The sequence below is a fragment of the Nuphar pumila genome, chromosome 4, assembly GCF_984573655.1.
Source record: "Nuphar pumila chromosome 4, dmNupPumi1.hap1.1, whole genome shotgun sequence".
NCBI classification, from domain to species: Eukaryota; Viridiplantae; Streptophyta; class Magnoliopsida; order Nymphaeales; family Nymphaeaceae; genus Nuphar; species Nuphar pumila.
Window position 1 is genome coordinate 1,362,481 of NC_143252.1, and position 10,977 is coordinate 1,373,457.

Below are 10,977 nucleotides of genomic sequence, written 5' to 3' on the forward strand. Positions count from 1 at the left end.
TCCACTCATCAACAGGGCATTCTGCGTGTGTCGCTCAACAGTAAATTTTTCTGTCACGTATTAATTGCAGAGAGACACAGGTCAACTTGATTGTAACACTGTTTAAAAGAACAGTTAAGTTTAAAAGAAACAGGTGGGGATCAAAATGCGGAGACAATATTGACTCTCTTGAATTCGAACCCCGTCTTCAGAAGCATTGAACAAAAAAATTAAATTATGATTACACAGGTCGTTAGGATACAAACATATTCTAATAGAACTTCAAAAACAGACATAATGGATGTGGACAAGCATACAAGGAGCATCACCCGGAAGAACATTCTGCAGTTATACAATTACAACTTTGTCGTGAAATCCTAAAGCATCAAATCCTAGGAGATGAAGCAGAAGTGTGACTATGAAGTGAGAATACTACGATATAACGAAGTCATCTATTTATCGTATGATAGCTAGATACCTGAACTCATATATGCAGTAACTTTGCTTTTCTTAGCATATTCCGCAGAACTTTTCAGATGAATATTTGCGTATGGCGTGCCTTCTGCACTGCAAGTAACTTGGAAGGGAGGAGATGTTTGTTCTTTTTAGCTTATTGAAAATATGAAATTCAAGATCCACTTTTTTTCACAAAAGTTGAACTTACCCTCCGATCTTTTCATTAATGAGGAAAGCACATGGATCTTTTAATCTGTCTATAGTGCATATACGTATTTATGATATTGCTTATGAAGGTATTTATGTATCGTTGATGTATGAGATAACGCACCTGTCATTCTACACACTTTAAAAATACTGTATGGGTGCCTTGACAGTGATCTTCACCTTGGCATCTTAGGTGCCCTGAATGCTGCAATATTGATATCTTCGTCAATGTTGAAATCTTTAACCATTTTTCTCCAAAGCTACTGTTAAATCTGTATAGGTATGCAGCTCTTACCTGAACATTCATTCTATTTGACTTTAATTCATGTGAATGTGTAAATTTTACAGTGAATAAAATATTATTTTTTATATTACTTGTGCTCTTTTGTGTGCTATTGTGAGTGTGCCCTAGTGACTTTGTATTTGCCCATTGGTGGTTAGTGTTTTGCCTTTGTGGGCTTGTGTTTAATTACTTTCTTGTATACTCTTAGTAGCATCATGAGTGTACTTTTGTTTGTGATTTTATTATCAGTCATAAGCTCTTGTGATTCTATTGTACTTGTTTGAGGGTCGTGGTTGCAGTAATCTTCATGTGTTGCTTGTAGCTCTCTCCTCCGAAGATAGTTGAGAAAGAACCTGTGACGGTGATCTCATTCAAGCTCAACAATTGTCATGAATCTCAAAGGAAATAAGCTTTGGAGGTATGTGGGTGGCACTACTTGTGAGTCATAACTCATACTCACAACGAAATACGGTGATCAAATTAAGGTGCTTGATGATAATGAAATAGAAAAGTCTTTTAAAGAATATCATGTCAAGATGGAGGATTGAGAAGTCGAGAATGCCAAGATTTTGTCTTAGTTCCTAAACAGTACGAAACTCAAGATTTGCGTAAATATTGTCAAATTTAAAAATGTATGCAATAATGCTTGGTTTTTTTCTCAAGAGTATGTTCATGCAAAAAGATTTAGCAAGAAAATACTTTTTCCAAAAGAAGATTTATACTACTAGATATGGAGGCAAAAGCATGAGGGGATTGTTATAGAACCCTCTTCTCTTTATTTGATGAGTTGGGCTTAATTGAACCTAAGTGGAAAGGCTCAGCCATTAAAATAAGGCAAAAACAATTAGAGAAAAAACATTTATTCACTTTTTTGTTCTTGTTAAGGCCCAAAGTTTGAACAAGTCATACCAACTTTGGAGGTCTACGAACTGCAGACATGATCATCTCGCCTTCATAAGGCTCATACTACAGTACTTGTTTGTTGCTAGCCTGGAGCTCCCTTCTAGTTCAAGCTTCAAACCGATTCAACCAGATCTTGAGGAGGGTGAAATAAAGTTGTATCAGAGCAAAGATTTATAGATGGATATGCCACAACCCCTATGGTTGAGAAGAGTGAGGGAGCTTGCAACCACGCAAAACAAGCTCAGACTCTTTTTGAGCAAAACACAGACCAAACATTTCGATACGTTAGGAGACTGAAGAGATGAACACTAGGCTTGAGAGCATCGAGAAGGTTGTCTCAACCCTAGTCGATCGAATGAAGAATCTTCACACTCTCAGGCGTGACTCGAACCAGGGAGCTAGTTTTCAAGGTGGTCGATTTGGGCACCAGAATGAGTCTCTTCTTGACAAGCCACCACATGATGATCGAGACAGGAAACTTTATTTTGAGGTCCCTATATTTATAGGAGAGAATGCATGTGAGTAGATATTCAAATGCAAGCACTTCTTTACCTGTTATAGTGTGCCACCTGAGATATAGGTAGCTAAGGCAACCGCCAAACTGGAAGGTGGCGCCCTACACTGGTACGAATGGCTCATCATCGTGCATGATAAACCCTCTTAAGACGACTATGTCGAGCGTATTATGAAAATATTCAAGTCTATAGTACTGGTAAATCGCCATGTGGAGCTTAAGAATCTTAGACGACTGGGCAACCTGGATGAGTACCAGGCATAGTTTGAGAATCTCTGCACACGTTTTCCCCTAGTTGATTATAAAACCTTGTTTGAGTCTTATATTGGTGGACTGCAGGAGGATCTTCCTGCAGAGGTCCTAGCTGCAGCAGTAAGGACTCCTAAGAAGGCCTAAAAGGTGGCAAAGCTTCATAATGAGAAGCAGAGAAGGCTTTAAGTAGTGTAAAATTTGAATCGGCCAATCAATTATCATTATCACTCATTAGATAGACTGTTCAAATAAAAGTTGTCTAAAGAGGTGATGTCAGCCCCTAAGATGGAACGCATCATGAGTGTGCAATGTGAAGAATGACTTAATAAAGGTCTATGCTTCAACCACAATGATAGGTGGTTCAAGGGTCACATATGTAAGTGGTACTATATCTTCCAAGTGGTAGAGTCAGACTATAAAGGAGATGGGATGCCGAAAAACCATTCATCTAATGAGGGGGGGACTTACCATAATGTATCCTTACTTATGCTCTCATGCACCTCTACGTCCAACAGCATGTGAATGCATGACTTGCTAGACACCCATGAGGTAGTCGTGCTTATTGATACTAGGAGCACCAACAACATCATCTATAAGGGTGTATTTGGGAAGTCAAGTGAAAAATGAAAGAGCACCCCAGTTTTGATGTGATGGTTGAAAATGAAACACACCTTCAGTGTATGGAGATATGCCTGGAGGCATGTCTGCAACTCTAATAAGCAAGGTTTGTGTTGGACCTATATGTCCTACTCGTTTACAGTGTGGATGTAGTCCTAGGAATTCAATGGCTATAAACATTAAGCATGGTTGTCTGAAACTTCTCTGCAATAGAGATGTCGTTCTATAAGGATGGAAAGAAAGTCACTGTGACTTCACAAATAATCCTACCAATAACACAAAATTTAATAATAGAGAGGCTCTTGGAGGCCCATTTCTATCAAGACTCCTACATTAACTAAAACTCCTAAATAATTAAGAAAAAAATAATTGAGACTCTAACTAATTAATTTTAAGAATGATCAAGAAGCCTCTGGAGGTGGGGGACATGCCATGTTGGTCCCCTGCTTTGCCCTCTATGTGGGCCCCACTAGGTGGCCCTCCTTGGTTCTGATATAGACAAGTATCATATTATTTTTCTTTCTAGTATGAACATGTGTTCATTGACTTTTTTGCATGTGAAGAGGACATGTCAACAACCACATCACTCTCCTAGGTCTCACCTTGGCCTGGATGACCATCAATGCCTACAGGTAAAGGCGTGTGGATCATAAAGCTCATATCTGCACCATCTTCTGAAACTACCATGCTCCACATCACTTTGCCCCCAATGTAGAGACCATGACCCTCGGAATTTTCATACCATCTGAGTCAAAGAGTGTCACATGTGCAGCTCCCAATGAGTATTTGGAGATTTGGTGACTGGAACACTTGACTCAATCAATATGAACATTGAGGAAATTCAGGACAGAATGCGACTCCACTACTTGGGTGGTGAACAAACAGGCACATTAGGTTCTTCGAGACAACTTCAACATCCTTCTTGGCTATACCTTCTCTGTCATTGAAGGTCTAGACTGCAGTCCTCCACTCTATAAATAAAAGATTGGAGATCTCAATCAGAATATGAAGATATATTAAAGTTTCTCAAGCTCTCGCTCCCTCTAGCTAGTTGTTCCCCTCCCTCTCTCTCAACAAATGTTCCTACCCCCACTGACATTTTTCTCTATTGTGTTTCTTCTCTCTACATCTTTTTCTCTATCGTCTCTGAGCTAACATATAGATCAGACCCATGGATTTGGTCGTCCACTTTTGCTAAGGACCCAAGCTCTTCTCGTATCTCTGACGTGCAGTGCAGTGTCTCCTTACCTACGAAAGCCAATGTTGGAGCCCTATCAGTCATGGTTATGTTGATCAGTCATCATCCCAGCCTTGTCTCGGGTATTTATACACTTCATGGACCCCTATACCACCTTAAGACCAGTCCTTAACATTCCCTAAAGTTGCCTAGGACATCTAGTCCAAGACTGCAGCAGAAATAATAGTGCAGTCTCATTCTACGAGTTGTTTTGCTTCTCCTAATCTCCTATACATAGCTGGACCACACCTGAATGTGTAGACCCCTTTAGGATCTCCCTAGACTTGCTACACAATCCCTAAAACTGATTCCAGCCTTAGTTATGACCCCACTCACGTTTGAACCTGAAATACCATAATTACATCCTGTTGATTTGGCAAAACATATAGTTTTTACTGTTTGAGCACCTCAGCCACCCAATGACCTATTTTAGAAATTCTTGACCTACATTATCCTATCCTAATTCTGCACATGTCCCTAGTGTTTAGCAAGCCCTTGGTTTAGTCCATACAAGATTTAAACCAAAACGCTTTCCCGATTAGCCTCCGAAGTTGTTTTTAGCCTACCTGATTTTCCTATTTTCTTAAGTCTTTTCCTAGAACCACCTAAACCCTACATTATGGTTATTCTTAGGCTTTGACCCCATCTTGTTCAATAAAATTTGACAACCTTGACACGTCCATCCCAGCCTCAGAGGCCTAAGAACTATAGGCATGATCCTCTCACTTTCGTCAGGCTCAAACTACAATACCCATTTGTAGCTAGCCCAGGGCTCCCTTATGATCCAAGCTTTAAACCATTCAACCGGATCTTGAGGAGAATGCAACATGTGTTTATGCATCTGTTCATCCTGGTGAGCCTTTTCTCAAAGTGATTGTCGAGGATTGCATCTCCGTGTGAAGCTTGATAATCTGATCTTGGTTTTACAGGATGAATACAAATTCAAGAATCGAGTACCGAAGGCTCACAAGCGAGCTAAACATCTCACGTGTGTAACCTACTAGGTGCAGGGCTTGTGCAAACAAGACTGATCACTTAAGTCACATTGTGTAATCAACTACTCTCCTAAGTTGGTAAGACCCTCCCAAAAGTATTGTCTAATCAACTCGTGATCCAAGAACTTGGTCTTGGTATGCGGTGAGAAATAAACTAGCATCATGCCTAGCATGTTGTGGAAAAAAGACTGATCAGAACTCAAAAGGAATCCCAGGTGATGCCTATGATCTAAACCCTTCAAAAATCACAAGAGGGTTAGATCGCACCTGGTTGGAATTGTGAAGGATGTGAGCCCTTGTTGATGCTAGTAGAAGTTGATGTGTCTAATTTTGGTTCTATGGAAGAACCTTCTTTGATACCAATTATGAGAACTTGGCCTTAGGGCGGGTAGTTCTGACAGGCCTAGGCATGCATGACGGTTAAACATGAATCCTAGTAGGGGGTGTCGACATATAAGAGAGATAATATCTTACATAAGGAAGAAGGTTGAGACACATGGAGGGAGAATTTTGATCCCTCAGAGTTGGAAGCAAGCACAAGAATGAAGAATAGAGTATTCACTTAATAAACTTCATTGATTCCAAATAAGAATAATAACACTTATTTATAGTGTATAACAAGAAGTCCTAAAAATAAATAGAAACCTCATAATTAAGAGTCCAAGACAATAATGAGATTAAGAGTGAGAAAGTCCTAAGTGAAGCAAGACTCCCACAAGGAGGAACATCCTACATGAAGTAGGACTCCCACAATGAGGGATGTCCCTTAGTTCTACTCAAGATAGGACTCTTAGACGCCTCTACCGATAGAGACTCTGGGGTGATTCTCTAAAATGGCTCCATATGAATCAGATCTAGTACAAGAATCAATTCTTCCTAGTTGGACTTGGGGTGATATGTAATAGATAGAGTCTAAACTATTGTATTTTGTGTGTTTTTAGGAGACTCTCTAACATCTTGGAGATGCAAGCAACATAAAGTCTCGTTATCTTCAACGGAAGCTAAATGTTGTGTCATGACAACGACAACTATAGAGATGATTGAGAAATCTTCTCAATGATAAGAGAATCGTCTTCTCTAGTCCTTCAAAGATGTATTGTAATAACAATAGTGTTATCTACATTGCAAGCAACCACACCTTCCATGAATGAACAAAGCATATAGAGATAGACTACCACTATGTTATAGAAGAATACATGAAAAGAACAATTAAGTTGCCTTTTGTGACTTTTGTCTTCATTTTTTTCTTAGCAAACTTTTGGTTACCACATCGTAAGTTTGAGGGGGAGTGTCAAATTATATAGTTATTATATATATATATGTGTGTGTGTGTGTGTGCGTGTATGTGTGCATATATTATTAGGATTCCTATATATTTTATTTATTTTGTATTAATTTGTAATATATAGGCCATGTTTATTAAGGGCATTTTTTGTTTGTTTGTTTTCATTTTTGTAATAGGCCATGCCCATTAGGGGCATTTTTATAACTTTTTATTTTTCATTTTTTGAATCCCTTCTAGTTAGGACTAGCCCAATGGCTAGTTGGACTAGCCCTCTTGCACTCCTTGTTTCTCTCTATATATATGGGATCTCTCTCATAGATTTTGTAGTGCTTTTCTTAAGAATTTTACAGTGAATAAAATATCATTTTTTATATTGTTTGTGCTCTTTTGTGTGCTATTATGAGCTATTCTGAGTGTGCCTTAGCAGCTTTGTATTTTCCCATTGGTAGTTAGTGTTTTGCCTTTATGGGCTTGTGCTTAAGCCACTTTCTTGTATGCTCTTAGTAGCATTGTGAGTGTACTTTTGTTTGTGTTTTTATTATAGTTGCATATGTGGGCACAAATGCACATGAACACATACAAACCATTTCTTCATGACTTTTAGACAAGAGGAATAACTGGGGAGAGAAATTGTAGGTGTCATCAAATGCACCCTAAGAAATTGTACACCCACCCGAGTAGCTTGAGTGGCAGCGGGCCTAGGGAGAAGATGTTGATGCCTTTGTCCTTGGTTCAGCTCCCACCAAGCGTGTTGGTGCCTTTAACTAGTGGGATCTGTTAGAGCATGGGTGTCGATGACCCCCACTGAGTGAGGGTTCCTCATAAAAAAAAACATGCCTTAAGTATCTGATAAAAAAATGACAATATGGCAAAAATTAAAATCAGTTTTAAATAAATATTTAAATGGTATCTAGCATAAAACTTCTTTCACAATCACATTGGGTATATGAGTTACAAGTGATATACAAAGCATTAAAAATTGCTTCACCCTTGACCTCTTGGAGGTTGACCAATCTAGGACTAGGTTGCAGCCCAGTCCATTGCTCGTGTGGTGCAGATAAGATGATCAATGGTCTTGCATCTTTTTAGGAGAGCCCAATGCTCTGACATTTTCCAACCCCTAGCCAAACGTGGTTCACACCAAGACTAACTTTGTTGAGTCATCCCAGTCTTGTCCTAAGCCTAAACCTACCTTAGCCCGCTCCCCAAAATGTTAAACCCAACACCTAACCCAGATTCATCCTTATTATGAACTACAGAATTTGACCCAACTTGCAGACCTCATATCTCTCTGCACCAAACTCCTAGAACAGGGTTTCTAGGTCCACTTGGGTTTGCTCAAGAGTCGTGGGTATCCTAACCACTACCATCATCACATACATTTAGAACACGCCCTCTCATACTACCTTGGGGAGTTGTTTAAACTTGGCCATAGCAAGATTCACTCAAGGAGGCACACAGATCTCCATCGATCATCTATCGTACTCAAACCCCATTGTCATGTCCTTAAAGTTCTATTCGATAGACCCCAAGGGCTGCAGACATTGTATCCCTAACATGATATTCACACCTTTCATGGGATGCACGTACATGTTCATAGTCAAAACCGTTCTCTGGATCTCAAGCTGGATTCCATGGCAGAGGGTGGTGCATCTCAACTTCTACCATTTTCAACTACCACCTTGAAGGGATGTTAGAGTGTTATTTCGCACTTGGCTCCCTTGGCCGCCTGTGCACATAGGAAGTTGTGTGTTGAACTGATGTCTATCATAACCGAGATACTCAATTGATCGATTCTCTCAAGCACTTGCATCGTCTACGATACCTCGATGCCTGCTAGGGCATGATACAAAATCTATGAAACCTCCTCTAGAATGCCCTCACCTGCATCCACCAACTCGACGTCATTGTCCTTGTTGTCTTTAGGCTCGCTGTCGCACATATATAGATTGAGGATCCTTGCACTTGTGGTCCTTCACCCATACATCATCATATTTATAGCAGAGGCCCTTCCAATGATGCTCCTCCATCTGCTCATGTGTGAGTCGCTCCACCTGCACCGCGGAGCACTTTTCTAACTTATGCCCCAACTGACGATTATGGTCCTTAGCTCATTCTTTCAGCCATTCGCAATTGGTATCGTATGCAGGCTCGAGGGCTGCCCTACTAGGGTCAAATTTTTTTTGGGATGTGTACCTCTGACTAGACATCCTTCTGTCCTTGGCCCAATGCGATCTCATCTAGGATAGCTTCTCCTCGACCACATATGCCAACTTAAAACATTGAATCAATGAGGTGGGCCTCGTGGCTTGAACCTTAATCTGGAGGTCTGGCTTGAGCTCTGCTATAAACGTACCAATCAAAGATTCTTAGGACCACCCTGTCACAAGATTGCTAGCCACTCAAACTCAGCCTGGTATTCCATGATGATGCCCTGATGGCGAATCTTGAACAATGTAACATGGTGGTTAGCATAGGCAGAGGGGACAAATCTTATTACCAAAGCTCAGAAGAAAGCCACCCAAAAAAGCATACCCATCTGGTCTACCCGCGGATGGCCTCATCCTTCGGATGGATCGAGACAAAGGCGACTCGATCTTCCTTAAGCATTTTGGTAATTTTGAAATATTGTTTGGCACGGAATACCCAGCTAGTGGGATCATCACCGGTGAACTTTGGGAAGTCCAACCGGGGTTGGCGGATAGAGTAGGTTCCCTGAGTAAATTCTGTCTCTGAACTGTTTGCGCCTAAACCCCTAGGACATCCTGAGGAGCTACCCTAGGCTCCTCAGCTCTACAGAGTCAAGGATTGCAAGGACTTGTTGGAATTGCTCATCTAGCTTCTCGTTCAGCACGTCTATATGTTACATCACCCTATTGATCCTTTCTTCAAAGTGATTGTCACAAGTTTGAATTTTCGTGTGGAGCTCGCCAATCTAATCCTAAGCTTGTGTCATTCTTGGGGTATCTAGGGCATATTCGGATTCAAGAATGTGTACCAAAAACTTGCCACCAAACAAGAACTCCTCACGCATACAACACACTAGGTGCAGGGCTTGTGCACGCAAGATTGGATCGTCAGGGCCACGAGTTGAATTCAGCCACACGCCTTCCTAAAAGTGCTAACTAATCCACTGGTGATCCCAAGAATTCGGTCTTGGTGCGGGCTATGAAAAATCAATCTCATGCCTATCACGCTGCTGAAAAAGGTTGTTGTCTGGTACCAAAATAAAAATCACAAGGTAAAGCTTAAGAACTAGACCTAACAAGAACTGCAAGAAAAGGGTTAGATCGACAAGGGCTTAAGCCCTTGCTGACATGAAAAAAAATTGGTTTGTCTCCAAGAACACAGATCTGGTCGTTCGAGATCCCTTAGAAAGCCTCGCTCTTATACCAAATGTCAAAACTCAACCTTAGGGAAGGATGGTTCTGCAGGTTCGTTGATGGGTATTGTCTGGGCGTGAATCCCAAAAGGGGGTGTGGATAGAGATGAGGGAAAAATTGTTCCCTCCTAGGTCGGCTTCCTGTGATAGGAAGACAGTAAGGGCATGTAGAGGGAGAAACATGTTCCCTCAAGGGTTGAAAATTCTCAAACAAGAACGAAAAGAGGAAATTAACTCTCAAACAAACTTCTTTTATAATTAATCAAGAATAAAAAAAAGACATTTAAAGAATCCAACCAAGAATTCTAAAGAAAATGAGTCAAAAAGAGGGTCTCAAGAGACCAAGAAAACAAGAACCCCAAATAAAAAGGGTGTTCCCCAATCTTTCTCAGGCTGGGACTCTTAGGTGGCTTCTCAAGCAGGGACTCTTGGGCAGATCTGAATCTAGATCGTATAAATTGGGTCCTCTCTAGACGGATTAGGGGTGGTCCTTAATAGGTTGCCCATCATCTTGCAATTCCATGGTGGAGCTTTGTTTCTGAGAGCAAGGACTCAGTATTCAAACGATTTCTTCCACAGGCTGATTGTGAAGCTGTGATGTGATTGTGATTGCCGTTGGACACCGATTGGTGCCAAAGAACCAGTATCCAGCAGCTTTTGATGATGGCTTGAAGATCCTGAATTGGTTGGGGAAGCATGCAAACCTTGCTGAGTGCAGCATGTCGTTCGGCAATGGCCATGGCAGTGCGAGTGCTGGGGATCTCCGTAAATCTGATGTTCATAGGCATATTGTGGATACGTTTGGGGCATCCATGGTTGCCTGCTCATGGAGATCCCCCCCTCATTTTTCTATAACTTTTCATTCT